Source organism: Coenobita brevimanus, chromosome 6 (assembly GCF_032717465.1).
Source record: "Coenobita brevimanus isolate Jiangsu-jjx chromosome 6, ASM3271746v2, whole genome shotgun sequence".
Classification (NCBI taxonomy): domain Eukaryota; kingdom Metazoa; phylum Arthropoda; class Malacostraca; order Decapoda; family Coenobitidae; genus Coenobita; species Coenobita brevimanus.
This window is the reverse complement of record NC_136959.1, coordinates 64,746,609-64,763,226: the sequence shown is the minus strand read 5'-3', so window position 1 is coordinate 64,763,226 and position 16,618 is coordinate 64,746,609. Positions and strand designations below refer to the sequence as shown.

Genomic DNA, 16,618 nt, shown 5'->3' with positions numbered 1-16,618 from the left:
AGGTATAGCTATTAATAGATATACATAGAAAAGTAGGTTTATAGAATGTAGATAAACACAGATGTATGGTACAAAAGTAGATAGATGGACAGATTGATATATACAGTAGTATATAGACCAACAGATAGATTGATATATACATAGTGTGTAGATGAAGATAGATTGATGTATAGCTATAGATGATATATAGATAAGAATATATAAATGGAGAAACAGATTGATGAAAATGCACAAGCGCCTTCGCTGGCTGGCTCTTGCCCTGCCGGGAACTTGGGCAGCGAATCCTAAATGCCCCATGAGAGGTCGCACCAGGTTATTTTCCTCAGGCATCCACAAGACTATTTTCTTCAGCTGAGGGAAATTATAGAGGTCATGGGAATCTTAACTGTCTCGATTAACCATGGAAGTGCTTAGATTTTCCTTGTGACGGTATTTATTTTGTATCGTGCAACTCCCCGGCGATTTTAATAGATTTTTAATTTCCTCTGGCAGCAGCGGTTGTAGTAGTCATTGTTGTTTTTGCCCTATATTCGTCTTAAAGGTGAACTCAGTGGACTGCAGGCTGAAATTACCCCTCTTCGGCAGTTCACCATCCTCTTTCAGAGGATAGGGAGGTGCCGGAGGGACATTTCCATACCTGAGCAGTAGAGCTACCCTGTTATATCGGTGCCACCGCGTGAAGGCGTCCCTCTAGCAGTGAAGGGGATTGGGCAGGATATACATAATCCTTCTAATTCGAAATATTTCTTTTAAAAGTAAAACATCACCAGGAAGTGCCAAGAATAAAAAAAAATGTTTGTTCGTTGGTTAAAAACAGTATTCTTTTGACACACCACAAATTTTTAGACATCAGATAGGTTGTATGCTGCAAAAAATTAAATAAATGTGCCATTATAACCAAAATAAACTCTGAAAACCATTGGCATTACCAAAAACAAAGTGTCATTTTACCAGTAATACCAATTGATGTGTCACCACTTTAACCCATACCCTACCAAAAAACATATTTATAAACAGAAATACAATATACAATAGGCCTAATTCATAATCACAGTAATAATGAACACTACAAAAGGTAACAGGCCAAACTCATTTTTCATTCATCATCATAGCCAAGGAGGTCATTGTCAACATCCTCAGCATCAACCAAAATGTCCTGTTGTTCCTGTGTAGGTTTTGACGGAGTTCCTTCCTGGTGCAGCAGATTTTGCTGGGCTATGATATCAGTAAGATAGCCACTGAATGACAAAGGGATGTAGGTAAGGAGGGCTTGCAGATCACTAACTTTACTTTTTTTTTAAGACAGTGGTTTATCATACTTTGGTGTGAGGGGAACATCGCCTTGATTAAACTTTCTGACACCGTAGTTTGCTTTACCTTTCATTAGCTGTACAGCTGTAGCTGGAGCATTATCATCATACGACACTGTTATGAAATAGCCCTCTCTGTACTGCAGTCTGAACATGAATCTTCTAGCACCTTTTAATTTTATATTCGGGTCACTAGGTTTTCTCTGGACAACAAAGCGCTGCACTGTGTCAAAGTTTAGGAAGTTTTTCTGCTCCATTTTAACCACCTCATAGCGTTGTTCTGTGGCTGTATGAATGATGTCAATGTACTCAACCAAACTATGAATGTGACCATACCTACTGATGCGTTTTTCGATACTGCCAAAAGCTCGATCACAAGCCATGTATGAATGTCCAGGTATTAGGTAAAAATGATCAATGAACTGGACTCTACCTGTGTGTGGTTCATGTAAATAGTTCAGCGCAATGTTTGTGTTTTTATTTTGTCCACCACAGTTGTCAGTGATAACAACTGATTTGGTGAAATCTTCAACACTGTACTCTTGTGCAATCCAGTGTTTAATGCAACTTGCAACCTCCACTGAGCCACGGCCGCCTGTCACTTCATCCCATACATACATCATCGATTTTCCAGTTTTCAAGTTGTGAATACACAAGTTGTACACCCAGAGTTTATGCTTGTAATAAGCAACACTTGTTGATACTTTGGGTACAGGTAAGGTTTGCTGCAAATCGACACAAATCACTCGAGTATCAGGATCATTGTTACAAGCATAATCCTTCATAATTTGCTGGCCTTGACTAGCCAATTCTCTGTGTACAGCTAACTGAGCTTCAAGATTATGTAGAGAATCGCCACCAGCATCCTTAGCAGCGCTAATTGCAGTCAACAACTCATCACACTGCAAGTGTCTGTAGCAGGAGGCTGGAAACCAATATTATAGTTCTTGGTGAACACATTCCTATAATATGAATATTTCACAACACTCTCACCTGGGTATTCAATGGTCATTCAATCAACATACCTGTCACACAACACCTTTATAGTTGCTTGTGATTCTAGATACTTCCTGTGAGGTGATTTAGCTCTGCTATAATGACTACTAACTGTTGGTAAGAGCTGTATGTTTTCATGAACATGGTCAACAACACCAGTAGGAAGTGCATTACCTGGTCTGCTTTTGCCATGCCTATCACCTGTACTTACACCTGTGACACCCACACACTTCACTGCATACTCGACACGACTTCTTTTTAAACCAAAGATTGACAAGAAACCTTGTCTGCACACAGAGTACACTGTATTCTCATACTGAACAGTGTAGGAGTAGCTGAACCTACAAGCAGGGCCAGAAGCTGCATTCTTTGATGGATGATGTCATTTTACTGGTAGCATACGCACTAATTTCTATAAATACACATTTTGCATGTTAAAATCACCTAGCTTCCAAAATTCAGTGAATATCTTATCAATCACTGGTCTTGTAACCTTAGCAAAACAACCATCTGCACAAGGTGGTCCCACACTTCTGGCTGCAAGTTGTTGCTTTGTCGCCATGCTGGCATAAGTCTCGCTAGAAGTTCTTTTCTTCATTGCCACATTACACTGCCACGTTTCATGCTGATGCACGTTCTTCCTTCCCCTCGAGGTTCTAGGGATGTTTAGCTCACTGTTATCACCCATTATGATACACAATTAACCCGCTGCATGCCGGCTATTTTCAGCCCTATGGGTTACCCCAGTGCCGGCCTTTTCTCAACTTTTTTTTTTTTTTTTTGGCTAAAATGATAGATTTTGATGTGGAAACAAATGCTGACCGAGGCTCAGAAATGGGTTTTATTCGTCCGGCATACTCATATACAGGTATAGTCACTCTCTCACGCTCACTACGTACGTGAGAGAAAGCCGTTTTCTATGTATGGTATACTCAGGTATTTATGCTGGGAAGGTATAGCAATGTTCAGCACACTTTTCTGATTACTCATTACTTCAGCATCTATAACAATTTGTTTGTCTTTCTCACTGTGAATGCATTATCTTACACTTACTTGAAGATAGGTACAACCTGACTTCATTATGTACAGTCCTGGCACTTACAAGAAGGTATTTACAACTTCACTATATAGTCCTTACACTTACAAGAAAATATTTACAACTTACACTTACATGAATATATTTACAAAATGCCTTCACCATGTACAGCACTGGGTGAGGCACACAGGCAGAGTGAGCGTGAGGGGGAGAGCAAGTGAGTGTATGGCCTTGACACCTGGGGGATGGTAGAGGAGCAGTTACCTTACATGCCTGCCAGTTTTTACCTGCAAATCTTGAAAAATGCGGTCACGTGAAGTTTTTTATTTTAGACCGTTTTAAAACGGCGCTGGGACTGGCCATGCAGTTATGTCAGACCGTTTTAAAACGGCACTGGCACGGGTTGGGTTAATGTTGTAACAGGAAGAAAATAAGATGAAAACAGAAATTCCACTGAATGGTCCGCGGGGACACATGCATGGACTCGTGGAGGGCAACTGAGTGTAAACCGTGCTCCCATTGGCTGAAAAACGTAGACAAACTCCCAGCAGTGCTCCTACACTGTTGTTCATTGGCTAGTGAGGCTGCAAGACCAGCTGATGGCATTTGGCTGTCTCCTCCATCAAAGTGTGGGTACCTACTAGACACTATGTCAGCAAGTGCTGTAGGGTCACACCTTAAAATGGGATTTTCACCCTTACCGACATTTCTGTTTCCAACCTTGAGCCTTACTCTCGACAGAGGAGAGTTGGAGGAAGACAGTGTTATACATAACTCAGTTTCGTTAAATATGGCACTTGGCTGACTCCTCTAATGCACACAAATACCGGAGTGCGTACATAGCAACGAAATGTTAGAGATAGATAAAACTTAGCTAGATGATAGATGGAAAGAGATGGGTAGATAGGTAAAAAGGTAGGTAAATATACAAAATTAGTATTAGCTGATAGATGGAGAGAGATGGACAAATAGGCAGAGATAAATATGCAAAATAGATTAGTCGATAGAGATGGACAGATAGGTAGAGATGAATATAAAAGAAGAACGATAGGTAAATAGATACATAGGTACTTAGGTAGGTGAGTGGATAGACTAATAGATAAGTAGATAGACAGGTAGATACACAGATAGATACTAAGATTCCATACAGCCCCATCCCATTAGTGTTTTTCACCTCTAGACCTTTTTCTTGTCTCTAATTACATTTCTATTGCCTTGTTTTGATCTTAATTACCTGTTACACTTTTTATTAATTATGCTTATCTTTTTTTTAGTTTAGTTAATTTGAAGACGGATTTTTAAAATACACCCATGCTGCCCCCTCCCTCTCTCTCTCTCTCTCTCTCATAGCTGAATATAATCGTCTGAAGTTTGCCTGAATATACGGTGTCATCCGAATTCGACCATTTTAAGTTTAAGTTTTTATTTTTTTTCTCTGCCACTAGATCCTTTCAGTTCCTAAGAAAATCGTCTGATGATTGCAAGAACAATATATCGTAATGAAGGACTTGACGGAATTCGTGTTTATTCCTCTTTAGCCTTAGTACCCGATTTTGTGATTAAATTTGGCTGGTATCAGACGATTTATTTTATTTAATTATTTTGGAGATAGGACCCTAGCAGTGAAGGGGTTAAATAAAGCTATCAAACCCTTCTTGTTGCAAAAGTCTTGCCTAAGCTGAATAAAATCGTCTGAAAATAGCAAGAACTTTACTCGAGGTGAGCAAGCGTCTGTAGATGGGGGGGGGGGTGTACTTGTAAGACGTGCTGGGCTAAACGGTTTAATCCCCACAGTCAGGTAGACTTTTTTCCCTTTTTTAAGAAACAAAATCGTAAGGAGGTGGCCATTATAAAGGGAAAAGCGTGTCGTCGTGTGGAATGGGGTAGCGCTTCAAATTTCCCTTAGCAAAATAAAATCGTCTGGCTCTACTGTAGCTGGAATAGAGTACTGGAGATTTTCCGACCACGGAAGGGTTAATCATCTACCGTATCTACCCCATCTATCTACTGTCATTTTTAGTATATTGTTATCAGTTTTGACCTTCACCAAAAATGAAACGCAGTAGCTTTCCCAAAATAGTTATTACGCCCTGGCCCGGCTGTGAATGGATGCTAATATGAACGGACAACAGTGCATTCATTACGCCAGATTCATGAACTGACTTAAAGAATTATTTTGTCTTGACCATAATGTTTCCATGGAAGAAGGTGCGGAGATGTAGGTTCTTTCTATATCACCTCATCCTCTTAAAACAAAAACCCTTCTTGAGAGGAATCTTACTGAAATACGTAACTTTAGAAGAAAAGGGAAAGCAGAGTAGACAATAGTTTCCTCATGTGAAGTTATTACTATAAATAAGAAATAGATAAATAGGTTTATAATAAGTATGACGGTCATAAATTTGATTCTCAACCCATGTTCATATTACCTCCGATTGCCCCTTGTGTCATAATAGTGCCGCAGCAGAGCATTAACGGCTCCCCCCCCCCCTTCCAGTTCCTCTTTATTCACGACGCTGGGGGAAGAATATAGGTCAGGGGCTGGACAGCACACGCGCGTGCAGCACATGTGTCAAGCTATCAGGTCTTGGTGGTCTAAATCCATGTCAAAATCGTTCCGACCTGGGGAAATCGAGAGCCACTGGAACGATAGTGGTTGAAAGTTTGAAAGTACGATGGTTGTGCGTCTACGATAGTTAGCTTTGTCTTTTTTCCTCATGTCGTGGTTCTGGGTGTTCATGTCTTGTCTACGATGATTAGGTGTTGTTTTGTATGGGAGTTTGGATTGCGCTGTGCCGGGAGGTTGGCGCAGGCGCATTGGTGGGCACAGGAACTAAGAATGGAAGCGCTCGATGACGCCGGAAGTCGGGAAGTGCGCGGGGGTGGCGGGCGTAGGAGGAGCCACGCCCGTTCCACCCTATCTCGTTAACATCTCGTCTATTTTCCCCTTAACGATCATTTCCAGGTTGAATGTGATATTGAATTTATGTTTCGTGATGTTTACTGTGCAAATGGAAGGGCCGAGATGTGTTTGTTTGTGATGCATGGGTATCGTATCGACTGAGAAGAAAATCCATTCATGTATCCTTGTGTGAAATCCTAGTTTCCGTCCGGTTGCTTGGAGACCAGTTTGTTTACTGGAGACAGGCCTTGATTTCTACCTTGCTTGCTAGGTTGCCGCCTCTTTAACTCATTCACTACGATTACGTCCGTTTATTTATTTAGTTTTTGTCCGCTATCTCGGCGCGATTTTATTCATCTTTGGAGTAACTTTGCGAACTTGGAGTAGTAGTAGTAGCTGCAGCCCCGGGTTCATCTGAAACGTGAACCCAGTGACCTGCAGGCTGAAGCTCTCTTGCAGTCTACCAGCCTTCTTTTGGGGGATAGGGACTGATTGATTGAACAAACTAACAAACAAACAAAAAATGGCAGCGCAACTCCCAGGATCATTATGGTGTCTGGGTTAGGGAAGGAGCTGAGGGAAGTTTGAATAGCCGGTCAGTGAAGGTACCCATTTATATCGGTACCATCTTGTCAAGGCATCCCTCGAGCGCAAGCTTATGGGATTGGAGAGGTTAATGTATATCCCTCGTTAACCTCTCCGCTAGGACGGGGGGACCCTCCAACCTAAACAATATAATCAGTCGCTAAACTATTACCTTTTTCGATCCCGTGAATGAGATTGTCAAATGCATTATGGTCAATTCTCTGTTGTAACTTGTAATGTTTTTGGAGGAAGAATATGAGACGGAAAGATTCCCTCTTTCGTGTTTATACTACTAAATTAAAATAATACTTCTATATTCTGTCTGTCTGTTTTCTTTCTTTTTATATTTATTTTTCGCAGCTGGAATTATTTTTTTCTTGGAAGAACACAAAACAAGGACGGAGTCTTTTCTTACTCCGTTGTTCTTGGGAAAACAGATCACAGTTACGCAGTGAAATTGATCTTAAACGTGTTCGTGAATCCGGGCCGTGGGATATGCTTACCTCTCTCTCTCTCTCTCTCTCTCTCTCTCTCTCTCAAATCATTTGTATCCTCGTTTCATTCCTCCCACTGCTGTTTCACGATTTTACTCATGAAAACCGTAGGGCACCAGAAATGTCGAAAGCTATCACAACGTTTCGGCTGAGATAAAAATAGTAATAATAATAATAATAATAATAATAAGGCGCAAATGGATGAAAATCTCTTCACTTCATATTTCTGGGCACATATGTTGCAAGCTTGGCCGAATGAAATAGTTTGTAGTTTAGTTGAAATAGAATACACAAGTTAACCCTGCCGTGAGAGGGTTAATGTATTCTTATCTGATATTATTTTTTTGGCCCATTCTGTGTGTGTGTGTGTGTGTGTGTGTGTGTGTGTGTGTGTGTGTGTGTGTCGTTTTGCTTTTAATTTGTTTTTCACCTATTTTCATCTCTCTCTCTCTCTCTCTCTCTCTCTCTCTCTCTCTCTCTCTCTCGTCATTTCTATTCCGTTTTGATTGTGTTTCATGACTGAATGAAGACGAAAGCGTAAACAGTCTTATAAATAGATTAACCTTAAGAAACTTCGTAAATAAGAAGCTTTTTTTCGTCCTGCTTAAGAGCGTGCAGGGTAAACAGTGTCAATGAAGAAAACTGAAAGGTGAAAGTTAATGAAATGGGGAGAGAGAGAGAGAGAGTGTGGAAGCTAGAGGAAGTACAGTATAATGCTGAGAGAAAAAGTACAAACATAAAATACTAATTGCGTGTTGTGAAAGTGGAACAGAGAGAGAGAGAGAGAGACAGAGAGAGAGAGAGAAATCAAGTACCATATAAGTCCAAGATGAAAGCAGACCCGGAGGGGGGGGGGGGAGCGGCCTTTCCTTACATGCTAAGAATTGCCTTGGGAACTGGTGAAAAGTAGTGCATTTTTTATTTTTATTATTATTATTATTATTATTATTATTATTATTTTTATTCTTATCATCATCATCATCATCATCATCATTATTATTATTATTATTATTTTATTATGGAGTGTTTTAGTGTTAGAGAACTACAAATTGTACTATATTTCAGCCTTATTAAAATACAGCACCACCACCACCACAACTACTACGAATTCCGTTACGGTTGTTGCTGCTACTACTACAACTACAGTTTAATTTGTACTACAACTACCTGTACAATAAGTCCAGTGTCATTGTCTTTATTACTTCTGTTGTTGCTGCAGTTATGGTGATACTATGATACATTTTTCTGTTTTTATTCCAAAGATGAACAACGTAGGCTCCCTGGATCCCCTGATTGTTTGGGATTCTCTTGACCGAGGAAGAAGCGTTTGGTGCTGGCAGGCTTTCTTTCGGTTACATAAATAAATAAATAGATAAATAAAGTTAACCTAAAATAAATACCAAGTACAGCAATCGCAAAGAAAGGGTTCAAGATAAAAAAATTCGTTTCACCGTTGTATGTTTTCTAGTGTATGGTGTGTGATTTCCGTAGACTTTATCTGTGGAGAGTGACCGTACGTTGCTTACGGAGACGTCTTGACACTTCATCGATTTACTCTGCCTTAATACCTCTTAATTTCTTCACCCCGATGATTTATTTGATCTTGCAACCCCCAGGCGATTTCATTCAGTCTAGGAAGTCTCTCAAGTTGTGAGTCGGTCATATAAAGGTACATTCCATCCCTCTAGTTCAGTGTCTTTCCAAATCTTAAATCATAGTGTGGAGATAACAAGAATAATAAGCACATCACCGGACTGAAGGGGCTAAATCGCCCGTTCGGTAGCCGGAAGGAATGAGGCAGTACGTCACAGGCTTTAAAGGATTTACTACGGAGCCGTTCTAGACAATAATAATAATAATAACAGTAATAATAATAAGGTAACGTCATAGTACTGCTTCGTTGATAATCGCAGTCGAGCCAGTCCCACATCACCATTTTTTTTCTCCTCATTTTTCCCCATTCCCCTTCATGGTGTCTCCAATCCTAGGTCGCCAGTCATTATTATTTTATTTAGTCATCTAGTGGTGCAATCCTAGGTCACCAATAGTATCTTTATAAATGACAGTAAAGCCAGTCTCTAATCATCATTCTGTCCCTCCTTTCTTTCCCATTCACATGTCTTCAATCCTGAGTTTCCATGCGTTCCAGTTTCTTTGGTAATCGTAGTAAAGCCAGTCTCAGGCCTCGTGTCATTTCTGCTTTGTCAGTATTCACAGTAAAGCCAGTATCTAATCATATTTCTCTTCGTTTCTTCTTATCAGTCATTAATGCGTTAGTAAGACATATTAAAATCAGTCCCAGTCCTCCAGTCATTACTGCTTTAATAGTACTCATAATACTAATCCCAGGCCTCCAGTCATTAGTGCCTTAAGAGTAATCATCATAGGGTCAGTGCCAGGCCTTCAATCATTTAGCAGTAATAATCATTAAAACCAATTCCAAGACTCAAATTAGTGCAACTTTATTTGTAATCATACTAAAACCAATCCCAAGTCTCTACGAACATTAATAATATTTCTCTTCGTCTTACCATTCCTCTTCACAGTACCGCCAGTCCCAGCCGAATCATTCCTACCAATCATACGCCACCAGTAACTTTTTGTCCAGTCCTGTGTATATTCTTCATTTCATTGCCCTGCACAGTGTTACCAATCCAGCCCTCCAGTTACTGCCACATATATGTCCACTCTTCATCCCTCTCCCCTTGTTGCGTTACGAGATTAGCTTCTTCATCCCGAATACGTAATTTGTGTTTTACTCTTGCTGATTCCAGACGATATTATCATTGTTTTTATTGTTATCATTATTATTATTATTATTAGTAGTAGTAGTAGTAGTAGTAGTAGTAATAGTAGAAGTAGTAATAGTAGTGTTAGTATGTTATTTTTGTTTATTATTTATTTTTATTTTTTTAGCTGAGAAGAGTCTATAGGAGCCTGAGAATATTAATACTGATACCACCGACCCTTTTATGGTCGGGTCAACTTTACCGTTCTGTTCCAGTTGGGGGAGTGAGTCATAGGAGCCTGCATATTGATGATAATAATAATAATAATAATCCCATCCAGCTTTATCCCAAATCTCCAGCAGTGTCTACTTTCATCGTAAGGTAAGAGGAGATGCCCTGGCGGAAGGGGACGGATTTACAAACTTGGGATAATTTCCGTCTCGTAACTGTGACTGTCTTGGAAGGAAGGGCAAGAATAGGGGAGTACAGGGTGTTCCCATGGCTCTTGTTACTCCTAGGAAAAAAAAAAGAAAAGAAAAAGGAAGCTACCGAGTGTTCCCATGTTTTTTTCCTTCGTCCTATAAAAAAGAAAGAAAAGGAAAAGAAACTTGGTCATGAGAGGAAAAGGGTCGTTGGTTTATGTATGTTTTAAAAGAAAGGGCGAGGAAAATAGTAGGTTTATATGTTTTAAAAGAAAGGGCAAGGAAAACAGTAGGTTTATATGTTTTAAAAGGAAGCGCAAGGAAAACAGTAGGTTTATATGTTTGAAAAGGAAGGGGAAGGAAAATAGTAGGTTTATATGTTTGAAAAGGAAGGGGAAGGAAAAGAGTACGTTTATATGCATTAAAAGGAAGGGCAAGGAAAAGAGTAGGTTTATATGTTTTAAAAAGAAGGGCAAGGAAAAGAGTAGGGTTATACGTTTCAAAAGGAAGGGCAAGGAAAAGAGTAGGGTTATATGTTTCAAAAGGAAGGGCAAGGAAAAGAGTAGGTTTATATGTTTTAAAAGGAAGGGCAAGGAAATCATTAGGTTTATATGTGTTAAAAGGAAAGGCAAGGAAAAGAGTAGGTTTATATGTTTTAAAAGGAAGGTTAAGGAAAAGAGTAGGGTTATATGTTTTAAAAGAATGGACAGGGGTACCGATTTTTTTCTCTCTGTCTAGTTCTTCATACCAAAAACAAATCCTAGTTGTGATAGGGACTCTATAGGAAGGACAAGGGAGGGAGAGTGTAGAAGCTGGCCGGGTTTGTAGTTCTTCCTGCAATAGCAAATCCAAGTTACAGAAGGGAATCGATTATAAATTTGCTAGAGAAGTCCACCCTTGGCTCAGATGTTCTTGTCCTCGCTGCGTAAGAATCATAAATTAGTAAATAAAAAAATAAACTAAGCACTGTTCTTCCTACTTAAATAGATAAATCTTAGTTACGGCAGTGAATTGTCGTATATTTATTTCTATATTTTTCTCTCAGGTCGCCGTGGCTCAGGTAAATAAAATCGTTTGCCGTTACCTGGAATATAGTAACGATCCCGATAGAGTTAATGGTGACAGGCGTAACTCTCAGGCTCCTGTGACACACCCAGGCTAAGAGGGACAGCTGGAATGAAATACAGAAGTTGTATCGATCATGAAAGGGCCGACTGGCTCTGATGCCTTCCTTGACCTCCTACACATAAATTGTTACGAAAGGAAATTGATTGTACGCTTGTTAATTATTAGCGAGTGTTCCATCCACCCATCCAACCACTCTTCCTTCCATCCACCCATCCAACCACCCTTCCATCCATCCAACCACCGTTCCTTCCATCCATCCATCCATCCCTCTACTGATCCATTTGAAGCGTACGGAGCCGTGGCTAGGCATATTCAATTTTGTAAAACTAAATACGACAAGAATTTAGATTTACAAACGAAGAACAAGGATTAGATTAGAAACGAATAACTGGGATTAGATTTACAAGGAATCATACGAGCAAGTTCTGGTCTGAATTGGACAGAAAGAGCAAGATGTGAATTCAGGATCTTGCCTTGGCCCAGATTACGGGCAGACTTACGATCGATTCTGTGTCGTATCTTTTGAATAATTTTCCCAGGGAAGGACGACGAGATGAGCCCACCATCTTCCCACTTCTTTTATCTCGTTAAAACAGTACATCATACAGTTTAACATAGCTTAGATTTTCGTGCTTTTGCAGTCTGTTTCAGTATCTCAGTGGCAGAAAAAAAGACTATGCTGTGGCTCTACATTGTTTGCAAACGTCTTAGTGATTAGCATCATATTCTAGTTAATCCAGTATTACAACTGAGCATGAAAGATGAAATAATAGCAATTTTAGACCAAGTTAGAGTAGAAGGGGTATAGATGCGAGTGAAAAATTGTCCTACGCCATTTTGTCTTACAGGAAGGACAAAGGGGGTAGTGGGAGGGGAATGTATATTCTTCCAGTGTATCTAGTTCAACTTGCAATATTGATTTAGGTTAACAGTAGCATTTGTAACCCCAGATTCACCTGAAGAGTGAACCCATGGACTGCAGGCTAGAGTTGCCATATTCCTACAGTCCACCTTCCTCCTTTCAGAGGTACGGAGGGAACCGAGGAATATTTGTATAGCCAGGCAGAAGAGCAGCTGTTACGTGGGTGCCACCACGTGAAGGCATTCCTCTCCGGCACCGTGATCTAGAGTATGACAGGGAATCGACCGTAAATATGTTCGAGATCAATAGCCTGTCTTATCGTGAATTATAAACTCTCCGAAACTTCAAGATGTGTGTAAGAGTACGTGCACAGGGAACGCTGGTTTTCTCGCGCGAGCAACCAGCGCCGAGCGGCGCCGACCCGCTCCGAGAATTACACCATATAATTAAGTGTAAGCGTGCGCAGAGGAAGTAGGCTCGAGCGTGTCGGCGCGGGCAGCCTGCTTCAACCAGCTTTCTTGATTCCCCCGGACCATTCTTGCCCGCTCAACTCGCGCGAGTGGACATCTGGCAAGATGGATATTGAATTACTTATCAGCAAAGTATTTGAGAAACCACCATTGTGGGATAAGAGGAATAAGCTACACGCAAACAGGAATGTCGTTGACAAGCTGTGGGCAGAAATCAGCAAAGAACTAGACTATGAAGGTAAGAATGTGTGTGTGTGTGTGTGTGTGTGTGTGTGTGTGTGTGTGTGTGTGTGTGTATTCCTGTTTATGTGGGTTGGTAGTTGAAGCTTCATATATATATTATATATATATATATATATATATATATATATATATATATATATATATATATATATATATATATATATATATATCCAAACACTTGCCGACACTAGTGCAGTGAACTATAAAGATAAGTTAAACAAATATTTAGCAGTGATGAGCAATATCTTTTATTGTGTGTGTTTTAATAGCATTTACAAGTGCAATTTGATGAGGTAAGAGCAAAGGCAAAAGAAGTGAAGCCAACACAGATTTCAAAACTTGGTTTATACTTTATTTACAAGGGACCTACTCTATTTTTGTCCTTGTATACTAAAGGATGATTCAGTAAGAATGATTTAAAAATTTCCCTAACATTCTTCGCTTCGTTGGATGGTCTTTCTGGACAATGCGTACGATTTTGTTTGGCAGACACAGCAGTCTCAGTCATATTGTGCTCAATTCCCTCTCTGTCTATAATTGTGTTATGCAAAACACACATACAGTACACTTTACAATTTGATCAATCAGATCAACACTGGTTTCAATACACTTTGACAGCAAACGCCATTTCCTGTACAAAATACCAAAAGCACACTCGACAGTCTTCCTACGTCTAGATAGGCGTTCGTTGAAGGTGCTATCTTCAAAGGTCAGGTGACCTCCACCATATGGTCTTAGGAGTAAAGGTAAATGTGGATAGGCCTCATCCCCCACTAACACATACTGGGCTTTGACATGTGTATTTGGTAGGAAGGATGGTTCTGGAATTTCTAGTTTTTTCTCTGCCAAAACTCTGTACAGTTCTGAGGCTTGGAACGTACCACCATCACTTTGCTTTCCATAGCCCCCTGCGTCAACAGTCGTAAACCTGTAATGTGCATCTGCAACAGCTTGAAGGACGATGGAAAAATATGTCTTGTAGTTATAGTACATTGACCCTGAATTCTGGGGACACTGAATACGAATGTTTTCCATCAACTGACCCTAAACAGTTCGGAAAATTCAAGATGCTGTAGAACTCTTCAGCGATCGACTTGAACGACTCCTCTGTTGGTACTGGCATGTGTTCCTGTTCCAGTTCTTCCCATAGTGCACGAACAGTCTCAGCAACAATCTTTCCCACCGTTGTTGAACCCATCCTAAACGTGAATGCAAGGGCACGGAACGATGATCCTGTTGCAAGATACCTGTAAATAATATAATGAGCAATATCAATAAATGATATCAAATAATAATGGTACCGTTGCTGTCAGCCTTGGGACTAAGTGTGAGGAGTGCATGTGTAGTAGCTATGCATGTGTGTGTTTGTGCATGTTGTCTCGTCTACTCTCCCCCTTCTTGCGTGATGTCGGTCCAGGATACGTACATATGTTTATATGTTGATATTTATAATTCTAATATAAAGTTGTGCCTTTCTTTATCACTTCCCAAATCTTTGGTCTTTGCAGAGACACTGGTGAAAAAGAAATGGAAATATCTTCGGGACGAATTTGCTGGGGAGCTTAGGAAATTACCCCCAGCTCGATCAGGTGATGCTGCAGGTGACACAGACATCAAAGTGGCAGTATTTCCATTTATTGCATTTCCTGAAAGATGTCATGAAACCTAGAGTTTCAACAGGAAATTTCTCAAGTCTGCTAGCAAGTGATGCTGCTGGAACCTCATTAGCCGGATCACCTCAGCTAGGATACCAAATGGATGACATGGAGCCCCCCTTGGTTAGTGAGGAAATTATGCCAGCCTCTCCACCCCATACTCAGGATACACCTGTACACGAAGATGAAGTAACGGACAAGCATAGACTTACTTCAGCTTCCTCTTATCCGAAGAAAAAAGGAGGTAGCAAGCGCCTGAAAACAGATGACTACAACCAGAGCATCTTGGATATTGAGAGGCAAAAAATTCAGTATTTAATGGAAAAATCAAGTCGCAAACAGGATAAAGATGACGACGAGGATCTAATGTTCTTCAAGAGCCTGTTACCTCATGTTAAAGGAATTCCAGTTGCACAGAAGCTGACATTCAGAGGCCGTATACAAGAAATTGTACAGCAGTTTGCATATCAAATTCCAATCACGTCTCCCCCTCCACATACCTATGGGTCCTCTGCCCTAACTTCTGTTTCCACTCCACAGGTGTCTCCTCACTCCTACACCTACTCTCCTTTGGAACCTCACTCCTACACCCACTCTCCTTTGGAACCTCAAAATGTTGCCACTGATAGCTACAATACCTCTGTACTGTAGAACAGTAGTCTTCATACCACATATAGGTAAACAGGATTTTTTTTTTTTTTGGTGCAATTATTATATCAATTATATTTGTATCTATGCCTTGCTCAGTGTTAGTGTTTATCAGTACCACTAAGGTACAAACTGTATCTCAAAATAAAAGGAAAATTATTTGGTTTCCAGAAATTTCATTATATTTATTTAGTACGACCGTAATTTTATTTTGGAATTTGATTTCAGCTCACCTGAGAGTGATGACTAGTCTTTCTTCTGGTAGAATAGGCTGTACCACTAAGGTACAAACTGCATCTCAAAAGGAAAATTATTTGGTTTCCAGAAATTTCATTATATTTATTTAGTACCACATTAAATTTATTCTGGAATTTGATTTCAGATCACCTGAGTGATGACTAGTCTTTCTTCTGGTAGAATAGCCTGTCTGTGCCAGTTACACCATGTCTTTCCCAGGCAATGTTCAATTTTCTTGAGAATGTAGTCAAAAGTATCTTGGCTCATTCGTGTATACTCAAAAAATCTTCTCGACTCCCTTTTTAGGTCACTAAAAAGATGGTGATATTCTCCATACTGTTTTCTTTTGCGATTTATTTCATGTATTCCTCCTTTTTTCCTATTCAGTTTTGCATGAGTACTCTCGAGCAATATTAGCTCATCATCAGACGATGAGCTTGACATGTTTACTATACAGCTGGTAAATCACAAATGACAGATAAACCTGCTACCATGTCCCTCCCCGCGCTGGTCGGAGCAGATTGCCCGCGTCCTTTGTGATCACCTACGAGCGCCGGAAGCCAGCGCGGGTCCGCATCGGTCGGCGCTGGTTCCTCGCGCGAGAAAACCAGCGTTCTCTGTGCACGCACCCTAAGATTGCTTGCATATACGCTTGGCTTCACGTATAACAGCTGCCAGACAATTATGTCAGATTAGAATGAATGGGGAAGGGTAAAGTTCCATCAAAAAGACCTGTGAAAATTGGTAACATAAGAGACTTGCTTTTCTTATAAATTAGTGATCCTTTATAAATATGGTCCGAGGACGCTGATTCACACGCTAATGATCAGTTCCATGTAGCTGTGATATGTTTTTATTAGGACAAATAATAATCAGTCCTCCAATATCTCTGGTTCTAGCA

At 40.2% G+C, this 16,618-nt stretch overlaps 1 pseudogene; it reads left to right on the top strand.

Annotated features, from left to right (window-relative positions):
• Nucleotides 1–13,039: 13,039 nt before the first annotated feature.
• LOC145401631 (uncharacterized) lies at nt 13,040–15,483 on the top strand (annotated as a pseudogene).
• Nucleotides 15,484–16,618: the final 1,135 nt, after the last annotated feature.